The sequence below is a fragment of the Typopeltis vanoorti genome, chromosome 5, assembly GCF_054136105.1.
Source record: "Typopeltis vanoorti isolate ZY-2024b chromosome 5, IOZ_Tvanoo_1.0, whole genome shotgun sequence".
In the NCBI taxonomy this organism is placed as follows: domain Eukaryota; kingdom Metazoa; phylum Arthropoda; class Arachnida; order Uropygi; family Thelyphonidae; genus Typopeltis; species Typopeltis vanoorti.
In genome coordinates, this window is record NC_143553.1 from 136,639,112 (window position 1) to 136,653,224 (window position 14,113).

The window sequence follows — 14,113 nt, forward strand, 5'->3', positions numbered from 1 at the left end:
ATTCCACTATGTCCTCTGCATCAGTCACTCTATTCCCATTTTTATCCCACAATATCATTCTTCCACAGTCATTTTTCCTCCTGCTGGCCACATAGCTAAAAAATTCCCTAGGATTTTCTTCGGATCTTAGGGCCAATCTCCTCTCATATTCCAGTTTCGCTTTCCTTACCACACTAGTCACTCTTCTGACCTGTGTCTTATATTCTTCATGCATCTTCTCTTCACTTGTCTCCTTATATCGCTTCCATAGCCTCTTTTTTGCATGCAATTCCTGTTTAATATTGTTTGTCATCCACTTTACTCCAACTTGTGTCCTCTTTTTCACTCGTGGTATACAACTTACCAAGCAAAGAATATTTGCTGCTAACAAATATTCTTTCACAATTTCCCATGTACTAATGATATCCTGGCCTTCCAATTCCTCTCTCCATGAAACTTCCCGAAGTTGACGTCTAAGACTATTATAATCACCTGCTTTATAATTCCACATAAGTTCCCGTCTCTTTGATACTCCTGCATGTCTATTAATTTTCCAAGTCAAAACCATATGGTCACTCTCTCCAACTGGTGGGAGAGATGTCATCTCAGTTATTATCAACTCTTCTGATGCTATAACCAAATCCAAAACTCTTGAACCTCTTGTTCCCTCTGTTACATGTTGCCTAAGACATTTGTCCTTCAAGAATTCTAGAAATTCCATTCCCCTATTGCTACATGCATCTTCCTCTCTCCAATTTATACTACTGTAGTTAAAATCTCCCATAACAATCATTCTTCTTGCACTTGCCAAACTTAGCTGTCTAAACATCTCCTGGTCCCCATCCTCTGTGCTCCTGGGTCTGTAGCAACACCCCCACTAAATATCCTGTCTTGCCTACCTCTACCTCACACCATATGCTCTCAAAATCATTTGTCTCACTTCCTTCCAAAGCCTCCACTCTTAGAGGACATAGGTCATCACTTATCATAAGCAGTACCCCACCATCACGCTTTCCCCTCCTATCCTGACGAAAAATGCTATACCCAGCGACTTCTTATTGCTACTCATATGCAAATTACTGATACCTATCAGAGAACCAATCCAGTGCACTAATCTAATATCCAACTCCATCTGTTCTAATTTAACTATCAACTTAAATTTTACAAAGGCTTTTGATAGATTGCTACATGATAAGTTGATAGTTAAATTAGAATAGATGGAGTTGGATATTAGATTAGAGAGTGCTAGTTAGGACTCTAGGATCCCACCATTCACACTCAGTCTGTGTTTGCTTTCTTACCAGTGTGCCTGCATACACATGTTCAGTGTATTTCTTTGTGCCCACAAAGATGCCTATGTAAAATATTGGTATAATAATTTACCTCAATAAATTTGGTTAGTATTTAATATCTATAGATGTCTGTTTATTGCACTAAACATCAACATGGCAAATCCATTTTAGTATAATAAATCCTGCATGTAGAAATTCTTTTTATCATTAAATTTCTACAACATTATGCTACACACTATTTCTCTGCTAACGGTTCACATTGAATCATTAACAATCATAGCTCTTTCCTCTCCAGTTGCTCATTCTATAACCTGGCAACAGGCTGAAAAACTTTATGCTTATGTTCTTCTTTTTCACTTCATTCAACAACTCTCATATCTTCTCTGATACCATAACTTATCTTCTATTAATCATTTGTTTTGACTAATGGAATCATATCTTCCACTTCATCTATTTATGGAAACAAGGCTCACCATCAGGAAGATTAAGTTAGGATGACTGGGAGAGCTATTTTGCAAGTCATGTCACTAATCTTTTCATCTGGAAAACCAATAACAGAAATTACTCCACCAGAGCATACTCACAAGACAAAATATCTACCACCATGAAGGACATCATTTGGTAATGCCTTGTATGGATGATGATGATGGAGAAGAGTTTATTAAAAATCAGTGACATGGAGGGTAGTGGTGAAAGATTTTCAGACAACTCTCTTCCCCCCCACTCTACACACACACACACACACACAGAGAGAGCACCTGGTTTTCATCTATTGCATGGTTCAACAGTTTACCTTCATCCTGTAACTATATTTAGACTCTTCTAGGCAGCATGATCTAGTAGAGAAAGCAAAATCTGATTACAGATTTGTAAACAAAATCTGTAAATGAATTCAAGAAGAGATATTACTATTATTATTACGTGACACCTCCAGGGAGTCCAAAGACTCTTAGAGGGAAGGCACCTACTCTACAACTCTCCGTTTCCACCACTCAATCCACCAACTACATCCGTATCATCTACATGCCATCTACTGCCCATCGCCACCACTTGTATTTTCACAGACAATCACAAACATCCATGCCTATGCCTGCTATGATTATCTAAGCAGTAAAAATGTCATATATGTGAATGAAAAATATAATTTAAACATGTTATATATTACAAATATTTCATTTGATTCTACTGTTCATTCACCATTTTGAAACACAAACTACTTTGTATATCCTGAATGCTGAGAAATAATGAGAAAGATTAGTTCAACAGGGATATGAAATTTGAATAATGTGAAAAATTTTCTGTATAAGGGAGAATTTTACACCTAACATGCAAAGACATTTGGAAGACTATCATATGGTTGGTTATTTAAATTTATGATAAGACAATTTAAGGCTGAAAGATGAGTGTACTGCCTTATTTAATTGTGTGGTCAAATGGGATGGTAGATAACAGGCTGGTAGACTAAACAGAAGACTAACAAATTTATCAACAAGTAATGAGAAAGCACAAGGTCATCCTCCATCTGCAAAGCAGAAGGTATAAAATATTATTATTATTATTAGACACCTCCAGGGAGTCCAAAGACTCATCGAGGGAGGGCACCTGTTCTGTGATAAAATGCATTTATGCTGCTTAATCAACTTGGTTTATTTCATTTAAATTCTTTATGAAAAAAAATTTACTGTGAATTGCATGAATGCCATTCAAGTAAATTATGACAACATATTAAAAGTATGAATTTTCAGTTCTTTCTCTCATGAATTTTGAAAGAATGAAAAGTTAAATTTTCTTGCAGTTATGTATAGCATACTTTGTATTCCATCATCTAATGAAACTTCTCCAACACACTGTAATTAATATTACATAAATTGCCAACAGAATGAGGTAACAAGTTATAAAAACATTTTTATAACTTGTTATAAAATTTTTATATATATATATATATTTTATATATATATTTTTATAAGCCATTTTTATCTGCAAAAATCAAATCTTACATTGAGAAGATGAATCAATTTATCAAAATTATACTGAAAGCTATGAAGAAAATTAATTCATTTTTCAGGAGAAATTTTATTGATTGTGTCTAACACCACATCTTATCAAATTATTCAAAATTCTACTAAAAAAAGCACTTAAACATTTCCTCTAAATTTGCTCTACCAATTTTTTAAAGTACATTTTATTTCAGCATATTCATTATCGTTTGAAGTTTTTTTGTTTGCTTGGTTACAAAGTAAATTATAACAAACAAAATATATTCTTTACCCAAAGCATACGCAAACAAATTGCATGAAATCACTTCACAACTAGACTACTTATAATAGTTGTTGACTTCATATCAATTGCCTCAGTATCCCATAATGAATATCACACACTACCTTTTGGATATATATGTTGCCATATATTATGAGAAGGGTCATCACCCAGATTTTATTTATTTTTTTTTTTGAGGTCTCAGTAGAAGCGAGACTCAAGAATATACACTGAGGTTAAATAAATTCAGAAGACATATTTCTTTATTTTTTTCCCCTTTCTTCTTTCTCTCATTAATTTAAGAAACATTCTAAACCAGAGATAACTCTCCATTTACTTTTAAAAGGACTAAAGTGGGGGGGAAAAAATCTGATGTGATCAAACTGATAGCTCTGCTTATTATTGTTATTTTCTTAAAATCTGAAAAAGTATAAGTACACTGAAATGATTCAGTGTATTACTTTTCGTAATTTAAAATTCACATGTAAATGAACCCAAAAAGTCCATCATAAATGGCATATCTGAAGCTTCTAAACTAAGAACAGCCAAGTGAATTTATATCTGAAGCTCAACGGCACAAGAATGCATACTTGTTTAATCTCTGAAAATGGAGTATTTTTTTTTCTTCATTTCAATTTGCATCAAAGTAAGAAAGGAGTATTTCTTAATTACGTGTATATTAAAATAGTGAATAAACAAATAATTCTAGACAAAAAACAAGAAGATAAAACATATATATATATATATATATATACATACACAGTTTATACACTGGTAATAAATATACAAGGTGACTAGATGCATTTCAGTTTTCAGAAAAAAAAGCATTGAAAAATCTTTTTTTAGACTTCATTAGATTAATAACTCTTTAATAAAAAATTCTGTGATACAATAAACTAATTTAATTAACAAATATATCAGAATATGCATGCATAACAAAATATGTATATACTGCGATTAAAATCTCTCAAATAAACTTATATTCAAGTTAATCTCTATGGTAGAACAAATTTCTTATTGAAGGAAAGATGAAACAATGAACAGATACAATTTCTGGAAGTTTGGGAAGGAGACCCAGTTTATTTTTTTAAAATATGGTTTTGCCATATTAATTCTCACTGCTGTCTCTGAACTACCCATATGAGGTAATGTTTGGCAAAGTTAGGAGTTTATGGTCTTTAGGCAGTGGTTCAGGAACTGTGACATCTAATGCTGCACCATGAATCTTATTACTTTTCAGAGCATCATACAAATCATCCTAATGAACAATACCTCCTCTACTAGTATTAATAACAATGGCATTTCACTTCATGAGATTAAAAGCTTTTGAATTCAATAAGTTTGCTGTTTCTTTAGAATGGTCACACGTGGTCACTATAAAATCTGCTTGCTTTACAAGATCTTCAAATTCTGTACAGCTCCCATTTCTTCACCAGGTAAAGTCGTATCACCAATTTATAGCCCGGGATCCCTTAAGAACAGGAAACTAGAAATAGAAATATTAGAAAATTAATTTCTTTGTATAGTATATATATATATAAATGCATATACTATATTCATACTACATATACTCAATTCAGGTGTAATGGAATGAAATGTTAAACAATAATGGTCCCAAAACAGATTCCTGTTCCATATACAACCTGCTGATACCTGTCTGACAACCAATTAGCTATCGAACTTACTAGTCTGTTATCTAATCCTGTTTAACAGTTTAGCTATTAGTTTGTCATGTGGCAGCCTAGTCAAAGGCCTTTGAAAATATTTATATATATATATTTGTTTTAGGGCCATTACTGTTTAACTTGTATATTAATGATATTGGCAAAGATTTGGATGGAGATATTCAGTTATTTGCAGATGATGCAAAGTTGGGACGAACCATAGAGAGTAATGAAGATGTTGTGGCCTTGCAAGAAGACTTGAATAAATTGAGTGATTGGGCACGGAAATGGGGATGCAAGTTCAATTGCAAAATGTAAGGTTTTAAAATTTGGAAAACAAAGATGGGATGCAGAATTTATTCTTGGCGAGAATATATTGTTGGAGGTAGAGGAAATAAGAGATCTGGGGGTGATAGTGAATAAGGATCTAAAATCTAGGTGACACATAGCCAAAATTGTGAAGGCAACACAAAGGCTTCTGGGAATGATGTGGAGGACACTGATGTGTAGAAGTAGGGAGATTCTTGTTCCATTGTATAAGGCTTTGATTAGGCCACACGTGGGCACTATTGTGCCCAGATTTGGTCACCGGGTTTTCAGAAGGATAAAGAGATGTTGGAAAGGGTCTAAAGGCAACTGACTAAGGCAGTTTCTGACTGCTGGAATGTCGAGTATGAGAAAAGATTGAGAAGATGTAATTTGCAGAGTCTGGTGGACAGGAGGAAGAGGGGAGATATGATAGAGACCTACAAGTTGGTAAGGGGTTGTTATAGGATCAATGGTGGAGAAGTTCTACAGAGAATAGTGGGAGATCAGGGGAGAACCAGAGGTCATCCCTGGAAACTGTATAAAGAGGGTGTGAGTAGGGGAGTGAGAGGCAGGTTTTTTTCGTGCAGAGTTGTGAATGATTGGAATGCCTTGCCTTGCCTTGCCTGAGAGTGTGGTGTCTGCAAGGAGTTTGAGTGTGTTTAAGACACGGTATGTGTGAGAGGTGTGTGTGTGATAAAAGGACCTCCCACATGAGTCTTTGACTCCATGAGGTCTTGGGGTAATAACAATAATAATAAGGTAATTGAAATATTGAGGATGGCCCAGTAGAACTTCATTTTTCTAAAAAAGTTGGCAAGAGTACTGTCTAAGTATTTTTTCAAATAATTAATAATTAAAAAAACTTCATTATTTCTACTTATCATTTTTATTCACTCAGATATACTACATAAAAAGAAACGAATAAAAATGATTAAACACAAAAATTATTGATTAAAAAGAAACCAAAACTTAAAAGAAATTGTGAGAAATTCTTACCGCCTTATTTTTATTATGAACTCATAATCCATGAATATAAGAATGGTCAAAAACAATGTGGTTAACCAAATGGATGTTGTGTAGTAGTTTACTTCATACATGTTGACAAATTGAAGTACTGATAGCCAAGACCCAAGAGGAATAATATACTGCATGACATATCCTGCCACCTGCAGCGAAAATAAAATCAGACGAAACCAGCATTAATATAATCCAATTAAGTTCATTGTTTATAACTAAGAAACAATTTTTATTTTAGTAATTAATCAAATTAAAAAGAAACATATTAAATAGGGAGTTAAATTTATAACTTATACCTGTAGAATATATTTTGTATTTTGAAGAATGGATTACTTTATTGGATTAACAGAGATTAAACGTTATTACAAAGGGTGCTTACAATACGCATAACGTTACTGGCTGGATGGGTGAAGCAAAAATGCTTTTCTTTTTCCCCTTTATCTCTGTAAGTGATACTGTGAATGAGGTATTATTGAGCTACCTGCTCGCCTTCTTGGGGCCTGAAGTTAGTGATGTTCGGTGTGTGGTAGAATAGATTTTGGTCTTCTGTATTTGCAGTGTATTGCTTCACTGTAGTTGTTGGCTTGTTTGATCAGTGGATTTGAGTGCAGGGTTGCCTTGGAAAAGAATTTCTCAGCTAAGTCGTGGAGATGCGAGCGTATGTAAGGGATGTTTACTTCTCGGTGGATCTGGGAGTTTCTTATGTACCATGGGGCATCTAGGATCATTCTTAGGCACTTGTTCTGGATTCTTTGTAGTTTTTGTATGTTGGTTTCTGAGGTATGACTCCATGCTGGAGAGGCGTAGGTGATAACTGGGCGAATTACAGTTTTGTAATTCGTTATTATTAAACAGCGTTAGCTTGTTTCTTACATCTAGTTTGCTTTTGCGGTTGATCAGGGGGTAGAGTTGTGCAATTACTCTGGATGTCTTCACTCCTGTTAGTTTGATGTGATTACTAAATAGCAGTTTGCTATCCAGTTTCACACCAAGATACGTTGCTTCTGTTACCCATGGGATCTTGAGTCCGTGGAGCTGGATGTCATCCTTGCTGGTGACTTTTCTTCTGGAGAACAGCACAGCAGAACTTTTCAGGGGGTTTACCTGGATCCTCCAATCTGTTAGCCAAGTTTCTAGTGTGTTGATGCCGCCTTGCAGCCTTCTAATTGCTAGCTGAGGGCTGCGAGATCTTGAAAGTATCGCGGTGTCATCCACATATAATGCTGTAATGATATTTCTCGGGTTTGGGGGGATATCAGCTGTATAGATCGAGTACAGTAGAGGTGCTAAGAGGGAACCCTGTGGCATGCCTGCACGGATCTTGCGTTTGGATGACACTGTTCCATTTAGTTGGATTTGCATGTGTCTGTCACTTAGGTATGCTTTAATTAGTTTGACTAGTTTTATTGGGAAGTTAAATTGTATAAGTTTGTAGAGAAGTCCCTGATGCCATACCTTATCAAAGGTCTTCGCTATGTCGATGAAGACTGCAGCCGTCTGGAGATTCCAGTTAAAGCCTCCTGCTATGTATTCTACCAGACGGTGCATTTGTTGTGCTGTGGAGTGTTCTCTGCGGAATCCGAATTGCTCGTTTGGGATGATTCCGAGCTTGTCAGTGATTGCTTGTAGCCTTGTGAGTATAACCTTTTCAGTGACTTTTCCAAGACTTGATAAGAGGCTAATGGGTCTGTAGCTTTCTGGAAGTTGAGGATTCTTACCTGCTTACAATTCAATTATTATTGCTTTTTTTATGGGGACTCCATGGACAACCCTGCTTTACGCCTCTCCTGATTGGGAGATCGGCTATGACAGGAATCTGTTGACTAATAGGCGCGTCGAAGGTGTTCTGGTAGGCGCTTTTGATAACAGTGCCATCAAAGATCTGTTCTAAGATGTTAAATAGGTAAGAGTGGCGCACGTTGTCAAAAGCGTTGGCTAAGTCCACCGAGAGGATGGCCATAGAGTCTATGGCATGGACCAGGGGTGTTCAACCCGTCGATCGCGGAGCGATTTTTGGTCGATTTTTAATTAAAACTGAAAACATAACATTTTATTTATCATTATTTTATATTATTTTTAATTTGCTTTAAGTGTATCGCTATTGTTTATTTATTTTTCGTTAAAATTGTCAAATCAGTAATTTTCTTATAAGTCCGGGTAAATGAATTAATTTGGATCAGTGGAAGTCAAACAGCGAGTTGAGCGAATTATAAGCAAAGTGTAAAAACTCGATTGTAGCTTAAATATTAAATATTCCAAAGCACATTACATCGATTTTTTTACTTAGGTTAAGCCCCATGTGAATATTGTAAAAAAATAAACTTTGTTTGTCTTAGTATAGTTTGCATTAGATGTTTTTGTAAATAACTCTTTTGAAGCTAACTGTATATACTGCTTTAATAAGAATATGTTAGAGTATTAAAAACAAAGGCAATGTTTTTGTCGCTGAAGCTGTACATTGGCGGCATTAGAAAGATTGTAACTGAAACGTGTATGTATGAGAAAGGCTTGCTGGCTCTAAGTATAAACATCTCCGAAGTCATTCAGAAAGAGTTCAAACAACTTTCCGATGGCCGCAACTTACAATTCAAAAGAAAGCGGAAGAGAACAAAGGGAGTGCCGAACTTGAAACTTAAGATGAAAGACTCATACCGATTCTTTGGGGGTTGCCAAACTTCATGCGAGGTCTCAGAGGAGGCCTAATAAAAAGTGACTGAAGCAAGCAGAAGGTGGTCCCGGTTCCAAAATTGCTGTCAGAGAGGAGGCCGCCCGGTCCAGAGTCGTCGTCAGAGAGACTGCCCGGATCCACGTTGCTTAAGAGAAGAGTTTCCCGCTTCCAGAAAGGAGTTTCTCGGTTCAAGACGTCGCTAGAGAGAGATTACTTCTAGACTGCAGACAAGGTTTCAAATTGCTGGAGAAAAGTTTTCAGGCCAGAGAAGGATCCAGTTAACAGTTGGCGGCAATTCTAGCTGTTGAAACGGCAAAAAAAGAACGCAGTCGTCCAGGCATTTTCGGCGAGCCCAAGCAGAGAAGAAAAGGCAAGGAAAATTTCCCGAAGCACCTTCGCTCTTAAGTTTTTCTTTTCGCCGAGGGAGAGTAACCTTTTGCCGGAGCTGAATGAGCCCACAGCCTGCTATGTTCCCGATGAGATGCTGCTGAGCCAAAATTTCCTGAAGAAGATGTGAGACTAAAGAATCGCCATAGAACTTTTAACTTTTGACTGAATGTGAGATACAGAGCCTTTGTAAGTTCAAAACTTTTATATAATTCCTCTTATAGTTGTATTAGAAAGACTTTTAAGATATATGTTTAACAGTGTTAAGAAATGTCCATAAGAGAATCAACTGGCATGTTAAAGGTTGATATCAAATGTGTAAAGATAACTTAACACGATTTAGGTAACCTCTTTACGAGTAAGCTTAAAGTTTAATAAGTAAAAATAAGTAAAAACCAAGCTGAAGTAGAACTTGAGATAATAAACATTCGGAATAGTTTATATTTAAAATCAATAAACAATGAAGTCATATTTACCTATACGAGTTGCCAACAGGTGTACCACCTTATTATTAAATTACTCTGGATTTAGAGAAAGATGTTGGAAGTTTATTGTTATTATTATTATTATTATTATTATTATTATTATTATTATTATTATTACTACGGGCTACTCCAGGGAGTCCTTAGACTCATCGAGGGAGGCCCTAAACATCATGTTCACACAACTGTTCAACATTCTCACAGTATCTATCATACCTTGCCTTGAACTCGCTCACTGTCATGGCATCCACAACAGACTCTGGCAGCTTATTCCACTCATTTACCACTCTACTCTAAAAGTAAAGAACCCAGCTCTAACACCCCTGCTGACCATGCTCTTGCCCAGCTTCCATGGGTGTCCCCTAGTTCTCCCACCACCAGTCATGATCTCAAAAATATCCTCTGAATTAATCCTATAGAATCCTTTTAGCAATTTGAACGTCTCAATCATATCTCCCCTTATCCGCCTATCAATTAGTTTCTGCAACCCACAAATCTTCAACCTGTTCTCATATGGTTCATTCCATAGACCTGCTATCATCTTAGTCACTTGCCTCTGGATCCTCTCCACCTCCTTCCCATCAAGAAGGAACCGAGGTGACCAAATCTGGGCACAGTAGTCGAGATGAGGTCTTATCAGGGCTTGGTACAGAGGTACAATAACTTGCTTGTCTCTGCTCGTCAAGGTATTTTTCAACAACCAAGTGAGTTGATGAGCTGATTTAGCTATTTTCGCAATGTGCCCCCTAAACTTCATCTCCCTATCCACCAACACTCCCAAGTCCCTGGCCTCATCAATCTCTTGGAGTACAGTTCCACCAATGTGGTATACTGCTGCTAATTTTTTCACTCCGAAATGCATAACCTTACATTTTGTCACATTAAATTGACATCCATTCTCCTTAGTCCAGAACTCCAATCGATCTAAGTCATCTTGCAAGACTTTGACATCTTCTTCATTCACTATCGCCCTACCCAACTTTGCATCATCAGCGAACAAATGAACTGTCCCACTTAGACCCTTCCCTATATCGTTAATGAACAGATTAAACAGCAGTGGTCCAAGAACAGAACCCTGTGGCACACAACTAGTCACAGGCCGTCTTTTGGACTCTACTCCTGAATAAACTACTCTTTGATATCTCTCCATCAACCACCCAGCTATCCATCTCACCAATCCTATATCCATTCCCATATGTTGTAGTTTACGGATTAGAATTCCATGTGGTATCCTGTAAAACGCCTTTGCCAGGTCCAGCAGTATCACTGTAAACCCATTTCCCTTATCCAGTTCAGCTGTCACCTTGTTATAAAACTTGAGCAAGTTACTGAGGCATGATCTACCCTTCACAAAGCCATGCTGTCCTCTGTACAGTATCTCATTTTCATCAATCCATTCCTGTATTTTTCCCTTGACTACTTTCTCCAAGACCTTGACAACGACTCCTGATATGCTGATCGGCCGGTAATTTGCAACCGTAGTCTTGGATCCTCCTTTATGCAGTGAAACTATTTTCCCCTCTTTCCACACCTTCGGGACTAAGCCAAACCCGAGATTTTGCACTTGGTTAGCAAGGTTAAAGCAGGGTTAAAGGCGCGTTAATCAAAACTCTTGCCGCGTATATCAAAGGATTGCCGCAATTAATTTCGCCGCGTTAAGCAAGGGATGCCTGTATATATATATACATTATTGTCCAAAACCTAAGAACGAACACTATTCCTGAAGATTACAACTGCAAATTCAGTAGAATCAGCTTGTGGTAAATTGTACATAACTAATGATTTCCTCTAGAAAACGGGTACATATTCAAATGTTCGAATCGACCGCAAACGGGTCACGTGGTAATCTCAGGATAGAGGCTGCACTAAGGGAATTGCGTGTGAAGGAAACTGTTTTCCTGAAGGAAAGTTGCAAATGTGGAAATCTTGTAATGTCTAAAAGACAAAATGTAGATGATTTTGGAAAGCTTGAAGTCCAAAGCATTACTGATATTCCTAGAGAGATTGGAATCTCACATGGCGTTGCATCCAGACTCTGAACAGCGCTTCAAACCAATGGAATGTGTTCCAGATGTTTCTGCTAAGAGGTCACTCTCACTTTACCACGGAGCATGAAGACAGATTTTTGGATATCGCGACAAACTGTGGGAAGACATCTGCGAGAAATAGGCCCACACGCCCAAAGGCCTGTGCATCCCTTTATCCACAGCTCATTGTAGAGCACGTTTTGTATCCATAAAAATTGAACAAGATACTAATTGGCTAATGTAGTCTTTACAGACGAGAATCGTTTTAAGCTTTCCTCGATTCCAGAAGATGCTTGATCTGACGTGAAAATGGTATTGCTTACCATCGGAAGAATATTCTTAAAAGGAATAGATACGGCGGTGTTGGGGTCATGGTGTGAAGAGGCATTATGCTTAATGGACGCACGGAGCTACAAATTTAGGAAAAGTGGCCATAACTTAGTGAACGATATTGCAAGAAGTACTTGGATGTCGTGTTCGACTGTTCCGTGGTGCTATAGGCGAATAATTTATTTTTGTGGATGAAAATGACACACCACAAATACATCGATATACTTCAGGAGACCGAGGCTTTTAATTGAATCGAGTAGCCAGCTCGCTCCCCAGATGTCAATCCCATAGAACATCTGGGATGCAGTGCTGATTGAAATTCCTCTCTAGAAAACAAACAAGGCCTTATCCTTGCTCTGAAGGAGATGGACTAGTTTGCCTCAAGAATTCCTGAATCACTTGATGCTAAGTATAGTACAAGAGCACCACAGTTCGGTGTGGACATATTCCATACATACTGAAACGTCTCTCTGCATAGTTTTCTCTAAGCACTGCACATTAATTCTTAACTACATGCTTAGGAAATTTTGTAACTTTCGCCAAAAACACATTTTTAATTTGTCGAAATTTATAACACGTTTTTTGTGTAATATAATTTAATGACATGCTGGCAATAAATTTATGTTCACATTTGGCTGCAGTCATGAAATTGTTTTCGCATACAAGTAAAAATGTAATTCGTTCTTAGCTTTTGGATACATACCCAATGAGTGTGTGTATATATATATATATATATATATATATATATATGTACACAGATATATTTTTTAAAATACCTACATCAAAGACCATAATCACCACATGATTAAGTGTTTTTTCCATCTCTTCTATACAGCAATTTTGGAATTCTTTTATTAGTCCTGCTACGAGCATGGTGTAAATTAACCCTGCTGAAGCTCCAAATACTCTTTCTAATGCTGTAGGTTTCATGGCAAGTTGTCTATTATCAAGGAAGATTATAAATATTATGAAAGTAACAAGCAATACGCCCTTTGCAATTGCCATCTGTCAAAAAATGTAAAATTTCATTCAGTTTTTTTTCTAATTCTTTTCACACCTGCAAATCATATACTATACATCTATTAAAAAAATAATACATAGAAATAAAAACCAGACTTCAATTTTTTTTTGTATAACTGAAATGTAATTATAGTGTACAATTTCCCAATTTTTAAAATGATTAGCTATACAGTTTAATGTATTGTTTTGTTTTGGAAGGGAATTTAATGAAGATAATTCTATTGAATCGGTAACTTTCTGACTTAGAATAAATGATTGCCATTGAAAAATTATTATTATTATTATCATTATTAAGAGTCCTCCAGGGGGTCAGGGACTCATCGAGGGAGGCCATATACTACATACACCAGCTATCATACTTATTTATGGTTTTGTGCAGTCGTTTAATAATATCGTGTGCTTGATTTGCAAAAGTGTTGTAGCCATACCAAAAGAATACAATATAAGGAGACACTATGAAAGTCTGCATTCTACATTTTCAAATCTACCCGAAGAACTACGTAAACAAAAGATTTCATTTTTGAAACGAGAATTGACAGGTCAGCAAATGATGTTTACAAAACCTATTGAAGATTCGGAAATCGCAACAGAAATAAGTTTGGAAATATCTCGCCTTATAGCAAAAAGGTGCCGACCATTTACAGACGGAGATTTCGTTAAAGATTGCCTTGAGATAGCTGCT

At 36.5% G+C, this 14,113-nt stretch overlaps 1 long non-coding RNA gene across 1 annotated transcript; it reads right to left on the reverse strand.

The window, feature by feature from the left end:
- Window positions 1–4,922: 4,922 nt before the first annotated feature.
- On the reverse strand, window positions 4,923–13,266 carry LOC150106850 (uncharacterized). The gene is made up of 3 exons (XR_016548380.1): window positions 13,192–13,266; window positions 6,497–6,666; window positions 4,923–5,013 (listed from the first exon to the last, which is right to left on the reverse strand). It is a non-coding gene; the product is annotated as an uncharacterized LOC150106850 (long non-coding RNA).
- Between the last annotated feature and the right edge of the window lie 847 nt (window positions 13,267–14,113).